Below are 12,672 nucleotides of genomic sequence, written 5' to 3' on the forward strand. Positions count from 1 at the left end.
CTAACCCATGAGTTATAAAAATGTATTACCACAAGGATACGACCTGGTGAAATAGTCCACTCTATAATTAAAATATTTGGGGAACCAGACTCTAGTTGCCTAAACGTCCCTGCCGTAAAGTAGTCAAAAACTAGGAAACTGTACTTTTTATGCAGGCCATTGGTGGCTTTTCAAATGCCCAAAGAACCGGAGGTAGGCAGGTGTGTCGACAATTGGCTCTCTTCAATGTGCACTTCAACTGAGCTAGTGGAGGATGTAGGTCTCAGCATGGGCCTTACAAATATGGAACCCGACACTGGAAGTGGTGGTGGTATCACATACCAGAAACCGGCACCAGTGTCACATACCTCGGATCAGTTTCATTAGGAGGGGTGATGTCGGTCTCCTCTGTTCCAGCTTCCACAATGGGTGGCTAGTCATCGTCACCCCCTTCCATAATTGTAAGGCTTTCAGGAACCTTCTTTTTCCTGAGCCTCTCCTGGTGTGCCTCAGATTCAGATGCCAATACGCATCCAGATCATCAGAAGGGGGCTTTGAGAATCTAGTGAAGTATCCTTCCTTTTTCTTGCTGGGGACCTGGAAGCAAGTGTTTGGAAAAGAGGACGTTTTTGCTCAGCAGGCAGCTCAACCTCCTGTCCTGCTCCTATGTCGGGGAGATATATTTCTGGATGCAGCTGTTGTCTACTTTCCTGTAGTGATTAGGCACTACTTTGCAAAAGAGACAAACCCAATTCATTATTGCAGTGGCTGCCTCGCTAAGAGATATGGCCCTTGGCTTAGGTTCGGGTGCCGCCACTGATGTAGGCGTGCTGCTCTCAGCTTGCTCATTGGAAGCCAGTGCGGCGGAAGGCACACAAATGATGAAAAATGTTTGGACTGATATGCTAGTGGTGAAAATCTGCTTTTTCTTCTCCTCCTCAATGGCCACTTTCTTGGCAGCACCTTTTTTTGGGTCCATCTTGAAGCTGTCAGTTGGCAGTGGCACTGAGCTGCACAAGCGGAAAAGATTGAAGGACTCACATGACTGTCTGGCAGTGCTGTGGGTGATGTCTCTTGCACACCTAAAAGCAGACAAGCAAGAAAAACATTGTTGCAGTTTGAATTAGTGCAGTCAATATTATTTAGTGTGGTTACCTAAGTTATCATTATTATCCTAAATAATTAACAACATCAGTGTATTTCAAAGTCAGACCACAGCACCAGAAAATTATATTTAATTTCCAACCAAGTAGCAACATACAGATGTGAATGCAGATGTGTGCTTATGGCAGGCAATGGGGTCCAGAGGGAAATGGAAACACCTTTAAAAATTAATGCTGATGTGTGTTGTGCACCCATGACAAGACGGTGGTCCAGGGGAAATTTGAATAATTATACTTAACAAAGGAATGCTGTTGGGTGGCTGTGCACCCATGCCAGGCAGGTTGAGGATGGATAGTGGAAAAGTGTAAACAAAAGATTTTTAATTTTTTTTATCAAAAACAAATAATTGCTTATGTACTAGAGGACTATGAGAAACCCATTGAGATGCATGGGGGTGCAGGTAAAAAATGCAAAAAAATGCATATAGTATGAAACACGGTTAATATACACATACTACAATGATCCTCAAGGACAACATTAAACTGATATCAGGGAGACATTTAACAATGGAACAAATACAGAAAGGCATATCCCTCTTCTATCAATGTTCCTTTGAAAACTTGAAAAAAAGGGTGGCTGCACAAAATGGTAGCCAACCACATGGTAAAACAACAACAGCAAACAAAGAGGTATGGCAACAACAAAGAACACATGTAAGCCTATGGCAAGAGCACACTGGCTGGCTACACAAAATGGTCACTAACTACATGGGCAAACAATATTAGCAAGCAAGGAGGCAGTACCACAACAAAGAACACATGCAATCAAGTAGCTAAAAGCACACTGGATGGACTATTAAAATGGGCACTGACCACATGGTCAAACAAAAACAGCAAGAAAGGAGGCATGGCCAGAACAAAGAGCTTTTGCAGGCCCATGGCAAAAATACTCTGCTGGCTACACAAAATGGCCACCAAACACATGGTTCAACAACAGCAAGCAAGGAGGCAGGGCCACAACAAAGAACAAATGCATGCCTATGGCAAAAGCACATTGGCAGCCAATACAAAATGGCCACAGACCACTCGTTCAAACAAGAGCAAGCAAGGAGACATGGCCACAACACAGAACACATGCAGGCCTACTGCAAAAGTAAACTGGCTGGCTACACAAAATGGTAGCTGGCCACATGGTCAAACGACAACAAGCAAGGAGTCATGGAAAACAAAGAACACATGCAGGCCTATGGACACTGACTATATGAAATGGCCCCTGGCCACATGGCATGGAGAACAAAGACAAATGGCGGCCTATGGCAAACACACCCACTAGCCAGACAAAAAATCATTGATAATTTTGAAGAAAACACTACCATTAATTCAGCAATGCCAAAAATGAAAATTAACTGTGCTTTAAAAATGTTACAACAAAACACCACACATATGTCCGAAACATCAATATTATCCCACGTATACACTTTTTTGCACACACAAAAAAAGTCAAATACAAGCCAAAAAAAATATTTTTTATTTAATCCAGTGCCAACTCAGCCCTAAATGATGTTTTAAAACAACATATACCACAGAAACAGTTGTTCCATACACCCATGACTAGTACTAGTATGGTCCTACTGACTGGATGGCCTGTTAGCAGACTAGGAAACATAGTAAATAAATAAATATTGCAAATTTAACAAACATGGAGAAAACGTACTGAACTTTGCAACATAATTTCTTTACAAAAGTAGAAAAATGTAATGCAAAAAATAACTAGGCCCCTCCTGAATTTTCACACCACCCACCACAGTACATTTTAAGAATCAAATAAAAGTACAAATAAATACTGCTGCATACCCTCTATAAAACACTCAACACCCTTGTGAAATCTAAAAAGAAAATACCTTAAATCCAATGGTATATATGCAGCAGACAAAGAGAGTGATCCTTCCATCTCCAAATCCAAATGAAAAGTGACCAGGAGGTGAAAAAAGCACTGGGTGGAGTCTGCTGAGCAGGAACAGTCGGTTGGAATCTGGGGGCACTTCCATCTTGTTGGAAAAAAAAGCAAAATAAAAATAGGCTTCTCACACTAAAAACAAACTGCAGGTCCTATGGAGTAGAATAATAACTCGAAAATGCCTTTTCAATAGATGTAGCTGCTTCTCAAGCAGAAAGTCGGCTCGATGTGCAGCCACGGTCACACAATCGCACCAAAGTCATGAAAAAAGCACCAAAAGATGTGCTTGCAGTTGTCAATAATCATGTGCGCTCTTCCTAGCAGCCCACAAGTCTCTTCGTGCTAACCGGTGTGCAACCTAATAAAATTAGTTTTACCCATCCACGGAGGAGCTTTGTATGTGTTTTAAGGATGGCGGGGACATAAACCAATCTCAAACTCTCACCCTAAATCCACCATGTGGTATGCTGACACAGAAGGAAGGTAGTGGCACGGAAGCTAGGGTAGCAGAAAATATACCTAGTGCTGTTAGTGCTATTGGCTACTCTCCTTCAAGCAGTGCTTGTGGTACTGAAAATTCTGGACTCGGGTGTCTATGGTACTGAACCACCGGACTCGTGTCATAAAACATCGTCGGATCCTGACGATTTTGGTACTAGCAGACCAGTAATGACTTAAATACTATACATAAGCATTTTCGTCATGTTCGAGTGACAAAATCACCCTTAAATCTAAGTTTTCGTCTTGAACCCTCGGGTTCCATTTTGTGAGCAGCAGCCATTTTGTGATTGCCCTCACATAGCCAAATGACTAAGGCCGAATTCAACCTAAAGGACACGTACACCTTTTTGTTGACTCCTCTGTGACCTGGGCAAGCTGACTCCACTGCCCGGAGCCAAACCTGTTCGGGCAGTTCCTTTCCAGTGGCCGAGTGAGATTAGTATCAAGGCGCAACATGTCATAAAACTCCTCACCGCACAGAAACCATGGCTAATCTTACACACACCTGTCCCTGTTTCTTCTTTATGACCTGCTTTACGAGGAGGAGGTGCCCGTTTTTATTGGGGGTCCGTCGATATCTGATGAAAGTTCTGGGCCTTGCCGGGTAATTTATTATGGACTGGACAAACTGAAATGTGGACTTGTCATCATGACTCTGCTTTTCCTTTGTAGTGAAAATATGTATATGATCAACTGTAAAATAAGGAATGTTTGCCTGAAGCTTATTATTTGGTATAAAAAAGAAGGCTGGCTTTGTATTTTTGAGCAGTCTCCTGAGAACATACATGCTGTTTACTTCTAGGATACCTGTTACTGGTTGCAGCCAATAAATACGATCCTTGACTTCACCTAGAAGACTCTGTGTTTCTGTAGTCTGAAACAGGAAGGACTTAGGAGTTTTCAGGTGTGTCCCCTGGCACCGCCGGGTCCATAAAAACCCGGTACTCCAGTTGGCACCCAACGTGGGGCGGTCTCAGCGGTACCGGTCCAAGCCAGAGGTTTGTGAGGAGCTTTGTGTGAAAATTCCGGAGGACGGCCAACCACTTCAGCGACCCCTGTATGTCGACGTGGTCCGAAGGTCTTTGCTGCGAGGTTCCCCGCGTCCCGACGGCTACGAAGGACTGCTGCCCTGACTATCGCCCTATTTTGGACCCTTGATGATTGGTAGAGCGAAACGATAAACGAGTCTTCTGGTGACGTCTTCGATCATCAATACCTCAGTGAAGTATGAGTGGAGCGTCTCCCAGTTCTTAGTTTGGTTCTTAGTTTGGAATCCCCTTGGGATCGCTTTGATTTGGAACTTGCAAGTGCCAAAGCCAAAGGACTCGTGTATTCACGAGACTATCGTATTCGATAAATCCTTTGAAGTTTGAAGCTAGACTAGAGAGCGAAGATGCCTGGTCTTAGCAGACTTGGAAATTTGTTTTGTCTTGCTTGTAGTAGGGATTCCCGGTTTGAGGACTCGTGTCTGGTTCCTCCGATTGGAACTCCGACCTATGAACTCTATGTGAAGCATGGCGTGGGCCCTATCCCATATAATGAAGTATGGATCCGATACACCAGAAAGGATGGTGTCTTAAAATGGCCCCAATATGGTAGTTTTGACACAGAGATTTTAGATAATCTAGAGGTAAAACTTTTTAAGAAGAAAGCCCAGCCGGCAATGTTTGACTCTTTTCGTCTATGGCGCAAAGAAGCGAAAAATAAAGAAATGAAATTAGCAAACAAAAATAAACGAGGTATGTCAATGGTACAAGCTGCCGTTGCGTTCAGGGATAATGAGGAAGAGCAAGAGAATTAACAAACGCTTAGAAGCAGGAAGTTAGCGGTAGATAAGTGTTACTCAGTTTTGCCGCGTAAAAGACAAGGATCAGAGGAAAAACTTGATAAAGATCCTTTAATGTCTCATTTACTGAGTTCACCACCTCCTTATGCGCAGAGTGCTACAGCACCCCAGCAACCCTTGGTTGTGCAACCTCCTATTGTTGGACCACAGGTTCTACCACAATCACCAGCCCCCCTTCAGCTGGTTCCTACTCCTCCGGTGCAGCCCTCTCAAGGGCCGCCGCCTTTGCTACCTACTCCATCTGTGTTCCCTACGACTTCGCCTACTGCTCCGACTGCTCATCCTAATACTCCCTCTGCTACTGCCTCCACCTCTGCTTTACATCAGCCTGTCTTCCTGATGTTTCTGTCTTTCCGACAGTTTCTCCTTCAGTTCAACAGAGAATGGCAAACACTGTTACTGGTCTTTTCTCACCTTTCTTTGGGTCGCCTAATACGACCCCTAACACAAAACGAAGACAGTTGCAGAGTCAACTGCCTGACTATCAAGAGAGGGAAATACTGAATGATTTAGCGCGTAAATGGGTTGTCAATACTGTAAGATATGACGTACAGTCCGTCATGGAAGTCTTCCGACAGTGGGAAGCATCAAAGCAGAGATATGTTTTTGAACAAATGTGTGTATTTCTCTGTGAAGATTTGGAGGGAAACGATCCGGAGCACAACATGCCTGAATTGTGCCGTGTACGGTTCAAGTTCTCGGAGGGCATGATCGTAGGCACCGACGTTGAACGAGCGGTTGTGACATTGTTGTCTTATCGGAGTAAGGGGAGCAATTATCGATCAATATCTGAGCATGACGCACCAGGTAGGAAAAAGGCGCGACAGTATCCCATGAGAGAGGTCCCCCCAGTTTGGAGGGAAGGGGACGCAAATGCTAATCCAGCCATCCCGCCGCATTTTCAACGTGTGTGGGTACATGTTCCTTGGAAGAGATCTGAGGTTTTGGCTCTCAAACAGACATTGCCTGACCCCCGTAAAAATCCTGCAGGAGTTATCACAGACTGTAGGCTCCTGTATCATGAATTTAGCCGATGTAGACATGATGTTTGGAAATGTTGTTCCACAGCCTTTATGGGGAAAGATTCGTCATGCAGATCATGATCAAGAGTTAGGCGACACATGGGTTAATATTGCCGCTGCTGATGCTAGACAAGTTGGTGGTGCTAAGCAGAACTTCCTGGTAGGATTATTGCGTATATGAAGACTTTAATGCCCGAATTGCGTGTTAATTGGGACAAGTTGTCTGCCTGCAAACAGAAGAAAGATGAAACTGTCTAACTTTTTCACGTGGTTTGAAGAGACCTTCGTCGAAAACAGTGGTCAGGATATGGCTACTGAGGGTGGCCAGAGATTGTTTGTTGACAAATTTGTACATAATTTGCTTCCTGAACTATGTAACAAGTTGAAGGATTCTGAGAGTGCTTGGGCTGTTTCCACGTCAGCACAGATTTTAGCTACGGCCCAGTACTATGAAAATAGGCGCAAAGATGAGTTAGAGAAAGCGGATAAAAAGACTAAGGAATTGAAGACTATAGTTCTTTTACAGCAAGCTTATCCACCTACGTACTAAAAATAAGAACGATTATCAGCAACCCCAGCAGTATTCGAGGAACTTGCAAAGAAACAAGTCTTCTCAACAACGTTTACAGTATGGACCCAATCAGTGTGCGTATTGCAAGGAAGAGGGTCATTTCAAGAGTAGCTGTCCGGTTTTGTTACGGCGTACGAATGGTGCTTCTGGTGCAAGAGGTCGAGGTGTGCAACAAGCCCCTAGAGGTAGGGGTCGTGGAAATTTCCCCCAGAATGCTCGTTCCTTCCCGCCTCAGAATTCGATGAATAGTTCTGACCAGCAGAATAACGCGTTTGCTAGGACAGCGCAGTATAATGCTGATGACTACTATGCAGAAAATGAGAATATGGACGGTGATGATTGCTAGGACAGCCATGGACAGAGAGAGGGAGTTGTTTCAGTTCCAGTAGATCAGAATGGACCTTATGTTGAGGTGATTACATCAGGTGTGTCAGAGCCTTTTCTGTTGGATACTGGTGCTACAAAGAGTTCTATTATGCACTCAAAACTCCCTGGCGCACCTTTGTCTGGCGAAATGAACGTTTCAGTAGGTTTTTCTGGCGCCCCGGTTAGGAACCCGATCTCTAGTCCTATGTCCCTTTCTGTTGGACCATGTGAATTAGAAGCACCCCTTATTCTTACAACAGGTTGTGGTGAAAACTTGTTGGGATTGGATCTATTGAAAAGATTATATGCAACTTTGTACTGTTCTCCTTCGGGAGTACAACTTACACTGGGTAAGAAAGTGGTTTCCTCAATGTATCTGTCAAAAGGAAAACTTCAGACAGAATTGTCTTCTCTTCCGGATATCCTTTGGGCTACTGGCTCTAATGATGTAGGTCTTTTGGAAATAGCGCCATATGTTGTAACACTAAAAGCCAATGTTAGATTGCCGCGTATTCCCCAATACAAGATCTCTAGCGAAGGCGAAAAGGCGTCGTTAGCGATCATTTATGATCTGATTGGGAAAGATGTAATTGAAGAGACAAGAGGCAACGTTTGTAATAGTCCTGTCCTGCCAGTTTTAAAGCGTACTGATCCTTCCCAACCACCTGTTTATCGGTTCGTGATTGATCTTAGAGAGGTGAATAAGATCGTTGTACCACAGTTTCCAGTTGTCCCCGATATCACTGCCCTATTGACTATGATTCCAGCTTCAGCTACTTGGTTCTCAGTGATTGACTTAAAGAATGCTTTCTTCAGTATCCCGATTGCCGAGGAGAGCAGGGATATTTTTGGCTTCAGTTTAGGAGGCCGAAGTTTCCGCTTCAAACGCGCTCCTCATGGCTACTGTGAAAGTCCATCAATATACAGTCAAGCTTTGAAAACACAGCTTGATACGATTGTTTCACCTGACGGCGTTACCCTTGTTCAGTACGTCGATGATTTGCTAATCGCTGCAGATACTGAGGAGATTTGTAAAGAGGCCACATTGTCATTGTTGCGTCATTTGTGTGATCTGCACCACAAAGTCTCTCTTTCAAAATTGCAATATTGTCGACAAGAAGTGACCTACTTAGGTCATCTCTTATCGAAGGAGGGAAGGAAACTGACCCCAGAAAGAATTCAGGCAATTGCAAAATTGAGTGTCCCAAGGACACAGAGAGAAGTGCGTGCTTTCTTGGGCATTACATCATATCGCAGACAATGGATACCGAATTTTTCCCTATTGGCCAAACCTTTGGTGGCATTAACTTGTAAAGATACACCGAATCCCATTCCATGGTCTGAACAGGGTCAGAAAAGTTTTTCCGAATTACGTGATGCATTGTGTTCGGCTCCTGTGTTTGGTACCCCCGACTACAGTAAGCCTTTTACATTGTATGTCCATGAGAGAGAAGGTTGTGCATTGTCAGTTCTGACACAGTCTTTTGGGGACAAACAGCGTCCATGCGCGTATTTTTCGTCGACTTTAGACCCGGTAGCTAAGGCGTTGCCGAGTTGCTCGAGGGCCACTGCGGCAGCAGCTGTTTCTATCCGACAGTCTGCTAGGTTAGTGATGAATAACATGTTAATTGTAATGGTCCCGCATGCAGTAGATATTCTGTTAAACAGAACAAAGACACAGCACTTAACTAGTGCTCGATTGTCAGGGTATGAGCTGACATTGTTTGCAAGTCATGTGCACATAAAGAGGTGCAATACATTAAACCCAGCCACATTGTTGCTGATTTTAGCTGAGACAGATGATGATAGTGAAGATCAGCATGACTGTTTTCTGAGGACCGAAGAAGAGACGAAAGGGAGAGTAGACCTTAGAGAAACTCCTCTTCCAGAATGTGATGGTACTTTGTGGGTTGATGGTTCGTGTTTCAAGTTGCCGAATGGTGATACGACTGCAGCATATGCTGTGACGACTTTGCATACGATTGTTGAAGCTGCACGTATCCCACACAATTCAGCACAAGCAGCAGAGTTGATTGCACTTACAAGAGCGTGTGTGTTGGCGAAAGGAAAACGAGTGAATGTGTACACGGACAGCCAGTATGCATTTGGTGTGGCTCACAGTTTTGGACGATTGTGGAAAGAACGTGGGTTCCTGACTTCGCACGGTGCTAAGATCCAGCATGGTCAGTTGGTGAATGAGCTTCTCGAGTCACTGACCTTGCCGTTACAAGTTGCGATTGTGAAATGCAGTGCACACAAAAAGGTTACTGATGATGTTGGTCGCGGAAATGTGTTTGCGGATGAAGTTGCAAGAGAAACTGCGAAGAATGTAATGAGTCGAATGTATGTTGCAGGCCCTGCAAGATGCGTTGGTGACATTGGTATGTGTGAAGATACGATTGAGAGCGTGAAATCCATTCAAGCTGAAGCCACAGAGAGAGAGTTGAATGAATGGAGAGAAAATAAGGGTAAATTGGATGTGAATGGTTGTTGGGTTGAATTGTCAGAACATCAGCGATGGTTGTTACCCAATGCATATGTGCTTGCAGTGGTGACAATGGCTCATGGAATGGCCCACATCAGTGTGAAAGGGATTTGTAAGTTGTTGGCTCCAGTATGGCAAAATGCTGGAATCCCTAAGTGTGCAGAGAATGTGGTCAAGAATTGTATGGTGTGTCTGAAATACAATCCTGGTAGGGGAACCCCAACTCCAGCTGGTCATTTTGCGCTCTAACGTATCCGTTCGAGGTTTTGCAGCTAGATTTCATCCACATGGAAAGGTGCAACAATCTGAAATACGTACTCGTCGTTGTTTGTGCCTTTTCTAGGTGGGTGGAAGCATATCCCCTTAAGGACAACACTGCCTTATCCACAGCTAAAGCCCTTGTCAAGGAATTCTTCCCCAGATTTGGAATGCCAAGAATGGTTTGGAGTGACAATGGGAGTGAATTTGTGGGTCGAGTGATGAAGAAAGTGTGTGAGGGGCTAGGCATACAGCAGAAGTTCCACGCTGCAAATCACCCCCAATCAGCTGGACTAGTAGAGTGCTATAATGGCACGATAAAATTGAAACTGGCCAAGATTCAAGCGAGCACAGGTCTTAAATGGCCTGACGCCCTGCCCTTGGCACTCCTATCAACAAGAATGACTGCTCACTCTAGAGTGGGACTTAGTCCACATGAGATCGTGTTCGGCCGCCCGGCCAACATATGGGGAGTGCCAAGGCCAACCAGGTTTAGCGAGATACAATACCCTGTACAGCTTGATTATCTGTATGAATTGACGGCTAAATTGCGTGTTTTACACCAACAGGTCCACGACACTCTACCTCAGGCCTCCGAAGCTCCAGGACACCCTATCGATCCTGGAACTTATGTACTAATAAAGAATTTTCAGCGAACAAAGAACGACCAGCCCCGGTGGACCGGCCCTCACCTAGTTCTTCTCTTAACAAGATCAGCTGTTCGAGTGAAAGGAAAGAAACATTGGATCCACGGCCTCCATTGAAAGAGGGTCCCACTGCCTCTTCCATATGACCGGTGGGTCCAGGAGGGGATCGCTGACTCTGAAACTAAGACCGTGCCTCGCTTTCTACCCTTTAGCAATGCACGTATAAGAGGACCAATTTCTGAAAAGGAAAGCGACAACATCTTGCAAGAAGCTGTGCCTCCGTCAATTTGATTAAACACTACAGAGCCTGAACTCTTATTCCAAGACCAGACAGCACCTGGCAGAAATCGTTACAATTTGAGGCCAAGACCTATGACTATGGACAAATAAAATATTTCCTTTTTTTTCCCCTTTTTGATTTTGCAGCTCTCCCATCCGAGAAACTTGCTCATTTTTGTTTTTTCGAACCGCCATCCGGTTCTGCTGCTAGGGTCGCGGTTGCCTAAGTCTTTGGAGTGCAGCTGGAGACGTTTAGGTCGACAGTTCTGGTCGGTCTAAGGGAGTTGCCCTGGACCGACAGAAGCACTCTTCAGCAGAAACACCCTACCACCGCGGGCAGCAAATTAGAGAGGATGGAGTTTTCTGAGATGGGGAGACCTGCCAAACGAATGAACTTTAAAGACAAAATATGTATATTAATGACGAAGAAGAGATCGTTGATATGTTGTATTTTTATGCTGTTTGGTATGATGACGTTTTTAACAGGATATGTTTTATACACCTTTCAAGTGACATTTGCACCCACTACGCAGCCCATACCTCCTCCTACTGTTTCCTCGCACTCTTTTCACCCCCTGCCTGAACATGAGTCTTCTAGGAGATTAGAATTTATTAATAACTCTTTCATTCAGCTTTTACATCAACACCAACTAGTAGTAAACAGAACTAACTGCTGGGTGTGTGGCCTTATGCCACATACGACAGACAAGGGTATCCCATACTTGGTCTTGCCATTTAGCTACTATGGTTCTTTGTGGGGATTTCAAACAATGTTCATATTTGCCATCGAACCATATCCCCCACGTTCCACTGGAAGGAACTCAAGCAACAAAGCGTTAGTAGTAGGAATTGCAAATATGAGCAGAACAATTGACTCGTACAGAACGATTCCTAGGGATGAGTTGCAAGCTTACGTTAGATGGAACATGACAAAATATGGAGTTGCTTTAAGCGCGAACCAATTTGGATTGTACCCCATCAGGGTCACCTATGTCTGCAGGGAAATGGCAAAAACCCCAGAGCTCAGTTAGGGAAGAGCGTCTGTACTGAAACATATGTCTTCTCGTCTCAGACCTCCCCTTCATTCCTAGCAGCTAAGGGTACCTACTTCGTCTGCCATGATAGAGCATACACATGGCTGTCCCCTGACTTTTCGGGCACATGATTTATCTCGTTCCTGTTGCCACCCACCTACACGGCCGCAGCAGATTACCATAGGACACGGACAGTTAGAGGTGTCGTGAGTAAAGACGACACTGCGGAACAAGAATTTGGAGACTTCGCAAAAGGTTTTTTGCCGTTTTGGGGGCCCATGGTGAACAGCAGGAACATTCGCCAATTGACGAGGGTAGTTGAATCCACCATAGTTGAAACTGCCGGTGCCCTTAGTAACTTGACTGCGGAGCTCCAGTCGGACCGCCTTATGACTCTTCAGAACAGGGTTGCCCTAGACGTCATACTTGCAGACCGAGGTGGGGTATGTAAAGTGATCCTATCAAGCTGCTGCATTTTCATCCAAGATAACGCTCCGACAGTATACCAGGCCATCTCCAAACTGCATAAAATATCTGAATCTATTCACGTGGATAAAGGGGACTGGTCCTTGATGGGGTGGTTCTGGGAACTGGTATCTGCCTGGGGATGGAAGGTTTTGATAG

This window comes from Lissotriton vulgaris, unplaced genomic scaffold (genome assembly GCF_964263255.1).
Source record: "Lissotriton vulgaris unplaced genomic scaffold, aLisVul1.2 SCAFFOLD_859, whole genome shotgun sequence".
Classification (NCBI taxonomy): domain Eukaryota; kingdom Metazoa; phylum Chordata; class Amphibia; order Caudata; family Salamandridae; genus Lissotriton; species Lissotriton vulgaris.